The sequence below is a fragment of the Peromyscus eremicus genome, chromosome 4 (assembly GCF_949786415.1).
Source record: "Peromyscus eremicus chromosome 4, PerEre_H2_v1, whole genome shotgun sequence".
In the NCBI taxonomy this organism is placed as follows: domain Eukaryota; kingdom Metazoa; phylum Chordata; class Mammalia; order Rodentia; family Cricetidae; genus Peromyscus; species Peromyscus eremicus.
Window position 1 is genome coordinate 18,961,295 of NC_081419.1, and position 15,440 is coordinate 18,976,734.

Below are 15,440 nucleotides of genomic sequence, written 5' to 3' on the forward strand. Positions count from 1 at the left end.
CTAGTAATGGGGGATACAGAACCTGAACTGGCCATCTTCCATAACCAGGCAAGTGTCCTAGCAGTGGGTCTGAGACATCAACCCAGCTCTATAACCTTAGACCTACAATCTGTCCTGCCTACAAGATGTGCAGGGGCAGTGGTGGTTCAAAGCTTGTGGGAGTGGCCAAACAATGACTGGTCTAACTTGAGTCCCATACTACTAGAGGGAACCCATGCCCAACACTGCTTGAATGGTCAGGAACTGGAAGTTGGATATCACAGATACCTGGATATAATCAAACACAACTGGCCAAAAGTGGGGGGTGGGTGTCAATGAAATGATTTCTAATGATATTCTACTATATTCGTAGATCAGTGCATAGCCTAGAAGTCATTAGAGAGGCCTTTGCTATCAGCTGATGGGACTAGATGCAGAGATCCACAGCCAAATATTATATAGGGAAAGAGCCCAAATTGGAGATCTCCATAGGGTCTCTCCCCTTGAAGCTTGGGGAACATCAGAGTAGAGGGAGAGGAAGAATTGTAGGAGATAGATGGGTCAAGAACACAAGGAGAACACAGCCCATAGAATTAAACAATTAGGGCTCATAGGGGATTACAGAGACTCAAGCAACAATCACAGAGCCTGCATGGGTGTGTGCTAGGTCACTGTATATGTGTTATGGTTGTTTAGCTTTGGGTTTTTCTGTATTCCTAACAGTGGGACTGGGGGTCTCTCTAACTCTTTTACCTTCTCTTAGGACCCTTTTCCTCATACTGGGTTGCCTTGTCCAGCCTTAATATGAGGGTTTGTGGCTAGTCTTATACTGCATCTTGCTATACTGTGTTCAGTTGATATCCCTGGGAAGCCTGCTCATTTTTGAAGGGAAATGGAACAGGAGTGGTCTGAATGAGAAAGGAGGTAGGGTGAGACTTGGAGGAGGGGAAGGAGGGGAAACTGTGGTCAGGATGTATTGTATGAGAGAAGAATAAATAAAAAGAGAAAAGGAAAAAAAAGAAATACATATTACTGAAAAATATTGAAAATAATTTTTTTCAAAAAATATATTCTGGTATTCCTTTTTTTAAAAAAAATAACAATGAAGCCTGACTGACTCAGATGGAGATTTTATGTAGAGCATAGCATAAGTGAATGAAAGAGCATAATGCAATGGATATGATCGTTTCCTCACAGAGGCAAGGAATAACATAGACTTCCTGCATTGACTGAATGATCTGTAGAAAAGGGAAAGATGGGAACACACACACACACACACACACACACATGAACTTTCTAGCTCCCTCTTTGTTCCAAATTTCTTAAAGTATGATAAGGACATAAAGGATAAAGATGCAACTTAGGGCCAATCTGAGAACTTCAGAGCTGTTGCCCTCCCAGAAAAGGCAAGTTGCTGAAACCAACAGGGCTACAAAGTGGGGGGCAAAACTATCAAGAAGAAAAGTCTTGTGTAACATGAATCTTAAATTATCTTATTAATAATAAAAAAATCCCAAAACCCAGAGTCAGATATTTGGGTGAATGCTGAAGGATCAGAGAAGCAGAACAAGCCACAGCCAACCTAACTTCAACAACTCCTCAGCCGATCCTGTTTCCACAAATCCTCAGACTGAAAACATCTCTTTCAAGAGAGCAAGTGTTCCTGTTTCCTCTGTCTGAAGGCTTTTTAGTCCTTACCTAGAAGGGATCTCAACCAAACTGCTGCTAAAAGCCTCTAGTTCCTGGTCCTCACACCTTAAGAGAAGGAGTTCCTGTTTCCTCACACCTTATATACCTTTCTGTGTCCTGCCATATTACTTCCTGGGATTAAAGGCATGTGTCCTTCCCAAGCAGAGACATAAGATCTCAAGTGCTGGGATTAAAAGCATGTGCCACCATGCCTGGCTGTTCTCAGTATGGCCTTGAATTCACAGAGATCCAGACGAATCTGCCTCCTGAATGCTAGGATTAAAGGCATGTGTGCCACCACTGTCTGGCCTCTATGGCTAATCTAGTGGCTGGCTCTGTTCTCTGATCCCCAGATAAGTTTTATTTGTTAGAGCACAAATAAAATATCACCACAGTCTTGGGCCATGCTCTCAGTTTCCTGTGGAATTTCTGTGCTTTTCTAACTGTCCTTGCACTTTGGGGTGAGAACACGCTGAAAATATTGAGAGTAGTGGGGTTTCCAAGATGTTAATGTAGACATATTACTTCTTGTATTCTAATTTTACTTTGTGGGCAAAGAAATACCTGCAGAGTTAAGAATTAACCTTCATCTTGAAATTAGATGTTCTCCCAGAGTCTATTTTCAAGTGAAGCATATCAGGATATTTTTAGTTGTCAAATCTAAGTACGTGCGAGTATTTCAGCCTGGGTTCTAGCAGATCAATTAAAATCATGAGAGTACCTTAGGCAAGCCTGTTTCTTTTGTTCTGTCTATTGCTACTAAAGTGACTATGTGTTGACAGATAAGAAATAATATAATGTGAAGTTTAGAAAACTAGCACCAGCAGGGTCAACTGGACCCTTGAGGTCAAAGCAGAACTGCATCCATCTCTAGTGTGTCCATGCTTCGTCATGTGGCTGAACAACAGAAGAAGCCACTAACTCCATCATGGTTGTTAAAACTCAAAGTCAGCAAAAACTGTCTGGCACATATGAACTTGCTTGGCTGAATGCTTTCACCAAGGTTCAATAAATCAGAGATCACACATGCACAGCATCATCCCATGAACTGAACTCCCAAGTATAAAGATGACTGCTCTTTCATTTTTCCCTTCTAAGTCTCAAAATTCTTTTTAACTTATAACCACACAGTCTAGAGACAACTGTGAAATATAATTCCTTCTGCCAGGAGCCATAGAATATGCAGCAGATGACAACTGATATTAAGCAGGTCAACCTACCAGATAAATATCCCTCTGATGGGGAGCCCTACTAAGCAAAGACCTACTAAGTTACTGACTACTAGGGATTCTGGTTGCTTCTGTCTTGTTTTTCTTATGTTCTGTCACAATTACTTTTTGAGAAGAACAAGCTGTTAGGTTCTTTCCACAGCCCATTGGTGGTGTGCTTTGTACTGTTTGGGTGCATATATCTGTGGATGGTCAGAAAGATGATTTTTCTTAAGTTGTATAATTTTGATGAATAGAATAAGACTGGGATGTTTTCCATGGCTCAGAATTACATAGGAATATAGCAGTGTTCTCAGCTACAGAAACAGCTTTTTACGCATTTGGCTGATTTAGGACCTCAAAACAAATTCAAAGTAAACTAGTTGCCTCTGCAGATGAAATGTTTAAGAACATATTCCTTATTTGCTTTTGCAAGGTGTTTGCTTGTGGAACCAACATCAGGAATGAAGCAACTTCAGTAGATATAATTCTCTTAGCAATTGACTCTGCATGCACTCTTAAACGTGTTTTAAAATACAAGGCTCAAGGTTCAGCCAACTAACTATTCATTGCATAGGTCCTACACTTCAATGTCACTCTCTGTTGGGAAACATTGGGCACTGGGTGTCTTCATACCTCCTGACTTTGCTGTATAGACTGCACATCAGGGAACCTGTCTGACAGCCAACAATTGCCAAAGTTATGATCAGTGTGACATTTCAGTCCTGTGAGAGGTGGTATGATTTTTCATGTGTTACCAGAATGGCTCTATTTCTGATTGTTTACTCAAGTAACCATAAAAAAAATGCAGCTCATATAGTATCTAGAGTTTTCTGTTGAGAGGAAAATTTTTCTAGATGTATAAAGAGAGAAATGAAGAGAAATGTAGAGAGATATTGGGGGAAAGATGGGTAGAACAGAGCTATGTGAGAGAGCTGTGTGTGTGAGAGAGAGAGAGCTATATGAAAGAGCTGTGTGAGAGAGCTGTGTGAGTATAGAGAGAGCCATGTAGAGAAAGCTGTGTGGAGAATGTAGCTGTGTAGAGACTGAGAGATTTTCAGAGGAAGATTTTTTTAAAGATAAAGTAAAAGAAAGTTATCATCAGAACATATGTGTTTCCTTATAACCCCTCAGATAGAAAAATTTAGGTCTTGCCTCATTCATGGATTTTTTTTTTTTTTTGCATGTCCTGATATCTGGCATCTGATGACAGAGTTTTGCAAAAAATAATCAGAAAAGCTGTGTGGGAGACAGAGAGGCAGATCATTTATTTGATTGGGCTACAGCTCTGGAAAACATGTATTGCTTGTATAAACCTTTGTTGTGGTAGGGAATGCACAAGTGGAAAAATGCCACACATGCCCAATGTGGGACGTATTTACAGGAAACAATGGGCCTGCAAGAATAGGGGATAAAAACAAGTCATCTCCAGAAATGGAAAAAGGCTTCTATATGAAATGTTAACATGAAACATGACCTTCCCACCCACCCCCACAAAAGCAAATAATAATAATAATAATAATAATAATAAGAATAATAATAAGAAGAAATGGGAAACTAGGGAAGACAAGTGAAGGGTCTCTTCTACTGAAGAGCTAAAGGTTCCTTCCAGTTCTCGGCTTGATACAGGGAGAAGGCAAGAAGGATCTTCCAAATGAACATCGTCACTTATAGAATTGTAAGGCAGCACTCGATGATGGGATAACATCTAATGACACTCAATGCTGATAAGTTCACTGGCTTCATTTACTTCTTTTAATAGAATTAGATATATATTTGGACTAAACATTCTTCTCAAAGTAAGAAAACTTCAGTAGTAGAATAGAAAACTTCTCAGTTTGCTTATAGTTTTTATAGAATAGAATGACATTTATAGGTTTTATACAACATTTATGGTAAATGTACTAGTGGAAAAAGTGGGCACGGATTCCTCTTTATAAAGATACTGTTTTTGCTGTTCCCTCCTATTTCAATTGGAAGAATTTACACCAAATATGGGCAGTAGATTTGATAGTGGACTGGGCACCCAGCCCTTTATCAATATGGCAAGCATGTGGATGTGAATCTCATGACACTCTTTTCTTCTCTCCGCTTGTCAGGTTGGCCCTGTTTCCCTCCCCAGCCACCTTGCCACTTTGTCTTTTGGCATAGATACTAGGCAACAGTAAATTTATAGGAAGTAGCTCACAGAGCCCTTGAAATCATGGCCTTCCTTTAAAAGATTTGCAGTAACTTGTTTCCCTTTTTATTTTCCCTTTGCTATGATAAGCTCAGAGTCTGGTTCGTTAATATAGCCAGCTTTCTTTGTGTGTTCTCCTCCCTCTTCTGCAGTGCTTTCTGTTTGGAAAATTGTTGCTACTTGGTCATGGGGAATTATTTCTCTGAGTCATACCTTTCTAACTCTTGTATCCAAGCTCCTGAAAAGGTTAATGAGCTCTGGTGCTTCAATTTTCACAGTAGACCTTTGCCACTGAGCAGATGCAGAATTCATGACAGCTGTCCAATATCAGAAAGCAGGCAGTGCAGTATGAGGAGGAAAAGGAAGTGATTTCTTTTCTGTGCAACACAATTACCTAGAGGTCTGTTTTAAAGATGTTGTTGAACTTTAGAGAAAAGTTAGCTGTTATTAGGATGACTCATGAAGAGACTGAATCATGAACATGTTATGAATTTCTTATAAATTGTGTAGAAATTCATCTATGATCAAAAAGACACACGCACAAAAACCAAAGTGGAAATATGTGGTATACAGTCAGCTTAATTCCTTTTGTGAGAAGCCTTCTGTATACTCACCTAACTTACATAGAGTTTTAATTTGTCTCTGATCTGACTATTTTAGCTCATAGGAAAGAAGATTGGAAAGTGTATATGAGTTACTCTGTGTCTCTTATTTGGTAGTTTCTTCTGTACAGACTTGACAGGTTATTTCTGCAGTCAGCTCCTCTCCAATCCTTATCTACACTGCTTTCTAACTCTACCAATCTGGTTTATGTGAATGATACCAGTGGTTGCCCACCCCTTATTTCACTGTCAGTTAGATTTGGTTAATGTGGAAGCTCCAGGAGAAAGAAGGAGAGGAAAAGAGCAGCCATTTCCCTGGATTTTCTCTTAAACTGGCTATGACTCTTGCCCTCTCACAGTAGTGACTTTGTAATTTTTTATTTTTGATTCCAGCAATGCCCTTCCCTGGTACTCAATTACCTAGAAGTGATGACAAGTCCTCACTGGCACAAAGGCACTAGTTAAAATGGTGTTTCTTGCAGTTTCCCTACCTTTACTTTCATAAGGTCTCCTTGTAAGTGGTGTATCCTCTGCAGTTATCTTATTCTGAGTGTGTCATCTGTATCTGTTTAAGACCTGACTAGCACATGTATCACTCAAAACAATGAAACCTACAAACAGAAATTTCATTCATAGAAAATTGTGTTTAGTGTAATTTTAGAGGCTATAAAATATATCTATAATAAACAAAGACATTGAAATATAGGTATTATGTGGTTGGTGGCAAAGACCTGAAAGTCATTCTGCTTACCTGTGATCCCTTCCAGGTTCTGGCAGATTTAGTCAGTTTATCTCCATATATACCTGGAATTTATTGAGTAATGTGCAATTACACAATTTTACTACTATTATAAAATACTATATTGCAAAATATGCACCTTTCCAGAGAACAGGAGAAGATTGACTTTTTTGGGGAGACTAATGTATATAAATATAAATGTGTGAAAAAACACCATGAAATTAACAATACAAAGCACTGGACCAACCCACTGTGTTAGACACTGTTCTATGAGTTACACAGCAGCAATACATGCATCCTGTTCTCAAGATGCTAGTTAATTGGAAAAAAGTAGAGACTATCAGACAAAATGAGGAGAAATAAAAGAAACTTGGGTTTTATGAGAGAAGGTTTAGCAGAACCACTATCATTTACCAGTCATCTGTCATCTATCATTAATGCGAGAAATCCACAGAGTCTATTCAATGAGTAAAGGAATTTATTTGGGGGTTAACTCATTACCACGGGAGATTTATTGTAGGGTCCAGGAAAACTAAACTATGTCCCATGTTGATTTACCTGGTCCAAGATCTCAGTATCCAATACTATGAGGTGAAGAGAGCCACATATGTGAATCCCAGGCCTTAAGGATCCCAAGTGGCTAACCCACAGGGCATGTACTGAAAAGGTCATAGGCAGGTGTAACAGTTACCTGCTACCTCCCTAGGGGTGATGCTTCAAGGTTACAGCTAGAACAGTTACCCACTATATATCCCCCTTTCATCTAAATAAGAAAGTTCTAACCTAACATAAAACTATATACAATAGGAATGATTTTTAAGTATTGTCCAGGAGAAATAAAGGATAATTACCTAAGCAAAATGGAACTACAACTAACAAGAACAATAGCAAACAAGAGACATACTAAAATTCAGAGATGTCCAGAATGTAGGTAAATGGCATGTTACAGAGATTATTCCAAAATCTGTCCTATGCTGGAGAATCTGAATCTAGCACTTAATATGTTCTAGTTAAGATACAAGAAGATTGTAACTGTAACTATTAGTCTTTAACCCCATCAAAGACTTGAGAAGGAATATAATAATACCTGAGAAATGGGAAATGCACGCAAACAATTTCTGAAAATCTTGTGAGAATAGACAGAGACAGCTGGCAGCCTGGACAGTCACCTGAAGTTTCTCAGCATTGTTGCTGCATCCAATTTGGCTACAGTCCTAGAATACTTGACAGACCATTTTCAGAAGCAGGAAATTTGAAAGACCATCTTACCCTGTCTTGGCAGAGTTCAATAGTCGTTTTTCCTTGTGTCCTGCTCATTCAGAAAGGACAGCATTCATACACTCAGCAGGCAAGGCAAGGGCAGTTCTTTGCCCAGCAGACCATTATGTGCCAAGAATAAAATTTCCAGACGGAGTGTCTTAGAAAACCAACATTCTCTTGGGATCAGAATGGTGCTGCTAGGAGCAATTATGTCTCACATCAACAGAATTCTAAGCTATCAAAACATTTAAATGTCATGTTCTCTAGGTTTGTGAAGATTACCTATCCATCTGACCTATATGTCTATAAACCTGAACAACCTAACTAATATAACTATAGAAATGACAAGCATGGGTGACTATAAATCTCTAAGTCTTATCTACCTAAATAACTTAAGGACTAAGCTTTCACAAAAACAAGGCAAATAGTCTATAAGCAAATGTACAGTAAAAGGACAATGATCTCAAAATTGTGGCAATACACAAAATGTCTTAAACAGAGGTAGAAATGTATAGTGCAATACACAATATGACAACAGTCCAAAATATGTATCAATATATAAAATATGTTAACAGAAGGTAGAACATACATACAGTATGACAAATACAATTTTATATTTGTATCAATATACAAGATATTTCAAATAGAAGTAGAAATATATATATATATATATATATATATATATATATATATATATATATATATTACAACAAATATAGTTTTGTATTTGTCTCAACATACAAATTATCTTAAATGGGAATAGTTTACATTTATATCATTATACAAGAACCCATAACCATGTAAATTATCTAAGACAGATATTTTGCTAAATTAGTTTACTAGTACATATAATAATCTACCTTAATATTCTATACATATGCATTCCCCTTTTTCTTTTCTTAAGAAGAATATGAGTCTAATTTTTATTGTTCCACCCCCAACCTTATAACCATTATCCATAACCTGGTGAAAATAAAACCTTTAGGAGAGGGGCATCAGTTTCGTAGAATTGCTTGCTGCTGTTTGGGGACAATAGTATCTCTGTGGGGTTCTGTAAGAAAGCTCAGATAGTTAAGTATATGTAGTAGATTCTACAGCTAGTCTCAGTGTAAGGGGTAAGGTCATCTGAGATTCTGGCTAGAAGTGTAGTATGATGGACCATCTCATCTTAGAAATGCCTTGCAGAATTTTTAGTCCAATATTAATCATCAAGTAATGTTCAAGGGTACCATGACATCATTCTGGATTGAGTAGGTCATTGTTGTGGGGCCCTGTCTTCTTTCTGGAGATTTTATAGATTGCTATTGGAAAGCCCTATTGTGGAAAACTTGAACATTATTAACAGCGAAATGGAAAGTTTGGATTTATACTGGATCCTCCAAAAGTGAGAACATGTATGGAAAGAAATAGAATCTTGATGACAATGGTACCCTTTTTATTGGTTTTCTTCTGTCCTACACCAGGTGGTGTGATATGAGACAGAATCTCTAAAAAAAATTTTTTAGCAACATGCTTGGGTTTAGAGAAGGAGAGAGCTATATTTCAATTCCAAAGCCAGCTTGATTTATAATTGAATCAGGACCACAACATTTTTAGAGTTAAAGAGATATAGAGGTTAGGCAGTGAGATATTACTCTGTATATATTGGTACTAATAGGTTCTCTCCTTTTGTTGTAGACATCTGGGTATACAAGGCCTTATGATTTTTGAAAGATGGATATTTTTATTATCCTGTAAAGATTAAAAACAGAGCCCTGCTCCAACTCTTGTTTGTTGAATTTTTTTACAACTTATATAGTTGTCATATCCATGGATGAGCTATTAATTATCCTCATCAAAAAGTTTTTCCTGTTTGAAATTAATTTTTATTAATTTTTCAGTATCCATAGCTTTTTTCTCCTGTAGAAACAAAAGCAAAATCCCTTCCCCAATGTAGGACATATCTTATAGTTTTTCTAATGAAAATTCTGAGGCTTCCAATAATTATTATCTATTAATAATGATCAATCTCATCATTACCTTGTGTTAGAAGACCAGGCAGACCCATATGGGATCTGATGTGTATTACTTATATAGGATGTTCCCTGTTTCTGATAATTTCCTGTAATTGTATTAATAGTAAAGTTAACTTCATATTATCAGGAATAAATTCAGCAGTTTTAATATGTAAAACAACTGTCTCTGAATATTCAAAGTCAGTGACTGTATTAAGGGGTTTCATGAAGTCCATTAGTACCATAGGAATGGCATACAGTTCTGTCTTTTGTATAGAATTGTAGGGGTATAGATGTAACCAACCATCTTATTAAATAAGAAACACAGAACCAATGCAAAGAAGAAAGCCAAGAGATCAGAGCTAAGAGCCTTACCCGTCTGCTGCTGCTAGCCTCTTTAGCCAAGAGAGACCTACTTCCTGTGTTTTTGTCTTTATATAGACTTTCTGTTCTGCCTTCTTATTGGTTGTAAACCCAACCACATGACTGCCTCATCACTGCCTGTCTGTACAGACCTCCAGGTCTTCTATGGTTGGTATTGAGATTAAAGGCATGTGTCTCCAATGCTGGCTATATCCTTGAACACACAGATCTACCTAGCTCTGCCTACCAAGTGCTGGGATTAATGGTGTGCCACCACCGCCCAGCTTTTGCTATGGCTCTAATAGCTCTGACCCCTGGGCAACTTTTTTATTAACATACAAATCACATTTTAGTACAAATAAAATATCACTATATAGGGGCTTTGAACCATTTTATTTAAGTCTCTTGATTTATATCCTGCCTTTCCTGATTTATTTGCATCAATATAAAATGTGGGGATGCCAGAGATTGTCTTTTGCCATACAATGTGAGGAAGGACCCATGCAGTTCTTTTTATGAATTCTATTCTCTTACTTTTGGGATAAGAATTGTTAATCTCTCCCAAAAAAAATTATTGTAGGCTTTTTATCAATATTTATTATCTTTCCACAATAAAGAAATTGCCTCATTATTTAAGGGTATTATAATTTTTTGCTGGGTCTACTTCTTTCAATTGACAAAGTCTTAATTTTCTTTTTAGAATCAAGTCAGTGATCTTTTCCATATGTTTTTAATTTTTATTTGATTTACATGATAGAAATATCTATTCCAATATAATATCTTCCCTCTGCATCAAAATTCCTGTGGGTGTTTGTCTAGAAGGGGATATCATTAGAATGTAATTAAGTTCTGGATTTATACAATCTATATGTGCTTCTCATATTTTCTTTTCTATTAGAGTCAATTCCTTTTCAGCTTCATCTAATAATTCTCTTGGACTATTTAAGTGTAGCATGAATCTTAAAAGTTCTTATTAATAAAAACAAACCTGGAGCCAGGTATTGGAGCAAACGCTGGAAGATCAGAGAAGCAGAACAAGCCACAGCTACCTCACCTCGCCAGTTCCTCAGCTGATCCCGTTTCCTCAGACTGGAAGCCTCTCAGTCCTTATCCAAATGAATCTCAGCTGAACTGCTTCTCAAAAGCCTGAACACTTAGCCAGCCTAGTTCCTGGTTTTCATGCCTTATATACCTTTCTACTTTCTGCCCTCACTTCCTGGGATTAAAGACTCACTTTCTGGGATTAAAGGTGTGTGTCGCCATGACTGGGTTGTTTCCAATATGGCCTTGAACTCACAGAGATCCAGATGGATTTCTGCCTCTGGAGTGCTAGGATTAAAGGCATGAGTGCCACCATTTTCTAGCCTCTACATCTAGTGGCTGTTCTGTTCTCTGACCCCAGATAAATTTATTAGGGTGCATGATATATCGGGGAAAACAATATCACCACAGACTATTTAAGTCCTTGAGCTAAGGAATTTATTTGGGGGTTAAATCACTACTATGGGAGATTTATCGTAGGGTCCAGGAAAGATGAGCTATGTCCCGTGCTGATTTGCCTGGTGTAAGATATCAATACCCAATACCATGAGGAAGTAAAGAGAGCTGCCTATGTGCATCCCAGTACATCCCAGGTCTTAAGGGTCCTGAACAGCCATGCCCCAGGGGCATGTACTTCAAGGTCATAGGCAGGTGTAGCAGTTACCTGCTACCTTACTAGGGGAGATGTTTCAAGGTCATAGCTAGAACAGCTACCCACTACACATCATATCATCTATCTATCTATCTATCTATCGATCTATCTATCTATCTATCATCTATCTATCTATCTATCTGTCATATCATCTATCTATCATCTATCTATCAATTTATCTATCTATAATCTACATATCTATCTTCTGTCCATCCTTTATATCCATCTATCATTTATATCTATCATCTATTTATCTTCTATCATAATTTGATTATTTTATCCTCTCAAAACTTGTGTTTTGAAATCCATTGTCTAATGTGATTGAAATGATGTCTTTGGAAAGGAATTATATCATGACAACCTCACCACCATTAATGGCTTTCCAAGAGAAGCTTGAAGAAACCCTTGCCCTCTGTCCAATGTGCAAACAGGAAGAAGCTGAAATTTATAACAATAAATTCTCAACAGACACTAGACCTATTGATTATTGGTTTAAATATTAAGGCAACTGCACATAGCTGAAAGGGAGGTTTATTTTGTGGGGTAACTTACAAGTGAAGGGATAGGTAACAGGGTCTGGGAAAGGTAAAGCACAGTACAGTGGTGTTCTCCAGAGAACTCTACTTAGTCTACCTCCAGCATCCAGGATCCAGGAACCAAGAGAGATGACCCATCTGGATCTCGGGTCTTCAAGTGTCCTCTCTTGGCTCTGCCTTGTAGGTATGACAGTTACCGAAGTCTCAATGGGGGTGGTAATTCCAGGTCAAAGCTAGAACAGCTACCCACTACATCTCCCCCTTTTGTCTAAATAAGAAGGTTCTAATCTAATACAAGACTATATACAGCCGGGCGGTGGTGGCGCACGCCTTTAATCCCAGCACTCGGGAGGCAGAGCCAGATGGATCTCTGTGAGTTCGAGGCCAGCCTGGACTACCAAGTGAGTCCCAGAAAAGGCGCAAAGCTACACAGAGAGACCCTGTCTCGAAAAACCAAAAAAAAAAAAAAAAAAAAAAAAGACTATATACAATAGGAATGATTATTAAATATTGTCCAGGATTAATAAGGGATAATGACCTAGATAAGATGGAACTACAACCAGTGTGAACAATATCAAACAAGAGACACATACTAAAATCCAGAGAAGTCTGGAGCATAGGTAAATGGCATGTTACAAAGATCATTCCAAAAGGTGTCCTATCCTAAAGAACCTAAATCTAATACTTAATATGTTCTAGCTAAGATATTACATATACACTAACTTGTAACTATAACTGCTAGTCTTCAATCCCATCAAAGACCTGAGAAGGAATATAATGATACCTGAGAAATGGAAGATGGATGCAAGCAACTTTTGGGAGTCTTGCAAGAGTAGACAGAGACAGCTGGCAGCCTGGACAGTCACCTAATGTTTCTCAGCATTGTTGGTGCTTTCAAATTGGCTAAAGGCCTAGAGTATCTGACAGACCATTTTCAGAAACAGGAATTTTGAAAGACCATCTTTACCCTGTCTTGGCAGCGTTCAGAAGTCACTTTTCCTTGTGTCCTGATTGTCCAGAAAGGACAGCATTCGTGCTGCCAGCAGTCGAGGCAAGAGCAGTTCTTTGCCCAGTAGGCCATTTTGTGCCGAGAAGACAAACTTCCAAATGGAAATGTCTTAGAAGCCCAACATTCTCTCAGGATCAAACTGGTGCTGCCAGGAGCAGTTGATGGCTTGATTTTAGGGTTTACAGCTCCAGAGCTATGAGCAACATAATTATGTTGATTATAAATTAACCATATTTTTGCATTTTGTTAGAACATTCTGAGTACTATATCTGCTTGTTGCTCTACCACGCATCTCTATAGACTTATGAGGCACTGACATTACAGAAGTGTAAAACTTGGTTAGATACACATTATGAGGCACTGCAACTCTGTGAGAACTCTATTATGATTTCAAGCTGTCTGGGAGAAATGACAGATGCAGGAAATCATGAAGTTAGCCTGGCTTAACTCCCTTGAGAGGCATGCATTATAGGTTTTCCATGTAAGAGTACACTGCACCTTGGGCACAATGTGTCCTCCAGTTCCAGAGAGACAACCTCACTCCCTCAGGCAGTGAAGCATTCAAGGCACTTTCTGTTTCTCTGTATGCTCCCCTGAAAGTCAAGGAAGTATGGAAGCTTGACAGGACAAGTGGTTTTAGATATTAATTAATTTTGTTTGTTCTATGAAGTTTGCAAATATCACTGTTCCAGCAAATGCAGATGATCCTGACAATTGCCCTTATGTTTTTGATAAAGGTATAAAAAGTGTAATTGCTCCCAATAAAATTGTCACAACCTCAGTCTTGCTGTGGCCCTCTAACCTGACTGGTTTAGTTCCTCTTGGCCCTTGCAGGTAACATGGCTGCTTATAGAAAGGTATGAACTGAGAGGAAAAAGGACAAAGTAGAACCAGGGAAGAAGAGAGGCCTTTAGTACAAATGACTGGGACTTTGTGTTTTATAATGGCGGTGTTGAGAAGATGCAGATCTGAAGGGAACTGGGATTGGTGTAAACTCAGATGCTGTCCTATGACAACAAAATGAGTCAGCAGTAAAAAAAACCAGGAACTAAGAAACTGCCTTGTGGTCTGCTCTAAAATTTCCTAATATAATTATTTCACTCCATTATTAGTGAGAGATTGAATGAAAACTCAGTGTTCTTCAGATGGAAAAGGATTATCTCCACTGTGTTCCCTGACTCCCCACTGTGTTGTTCTTGTTTCTTTACAAAGGATGACTAAATCATTATCTTTTTGTTGTTGTTGTTTATTTATTTAACTTTGTTTCTACATCTCAATCAAATTTCCCCTCCCTCCCCTCTTTTCTGTTCCCCCCTCTCCTCCATGTTCTCCTATTCACTCTTCCTACATTATTTCTCTTCAGATACAGGCCACCTCCCATGGATATCAGCCAGCCATAGTATATCAAGTTGCATTGAGACTAGGCACCTCCTCTTCTATTAAGACTGGATGAAGCAATCTGGTGGGAGGAATGGTTCCCTAAAACAAGCAACAGAGTCAGACACAGCCACTGTTCTCACTGTTAGGAGTCTTAGATAAAGACCAAGTTAAACAACTACGACATATATTCAGAGGGCCTAGGTCATTCCCATCCATGCAAGCTCCCTGGTTGTCAATTCAGTCTCTTTGAGTGCCTATGAGCCCAAGCTAGTTGGTTCTGTGGGTTTTCTTGTGGCGCCCTTGATACCACTGGGTCCTATAACACTTCTTCTCTCTCTTTTGCAGGATTCCCCAAGCTCTATCTTCTGTTTAGCTGTGGGTCTCTGCATCTGTTTCCCTCAATTGCTAGGTGAAGCCTCTCTGATGACAGTTGGGCTGGGCATCAATCTATGAGTAGAGCAGAAAATCATTAGGAATCATTTCATTGACTTTTGTTTTGACATTTTGCTAAAATATTAGGACTCAGTGATGAAGCAGAGGGTCTAAACCAAGTAAGTACTGAATATAAGGAAAACCCCCTACAGGAAAGGGACATGAAGGAAATGTGGAACACCAGGAAAATACCAAACCTTTAAATAATAGGAATAAATGAGAGACCAGAATTCCAGGTCAGTTGTATAGATCAACTTGTCAATAAGATTATAGAGGAAATCTTCCCAAACTACGGAAAGGCATATTTATACACATTAAAGAAGCACACAGAACACCCAATAAACAACTCCAGAAAAGAAAATCTCCACAACATAACA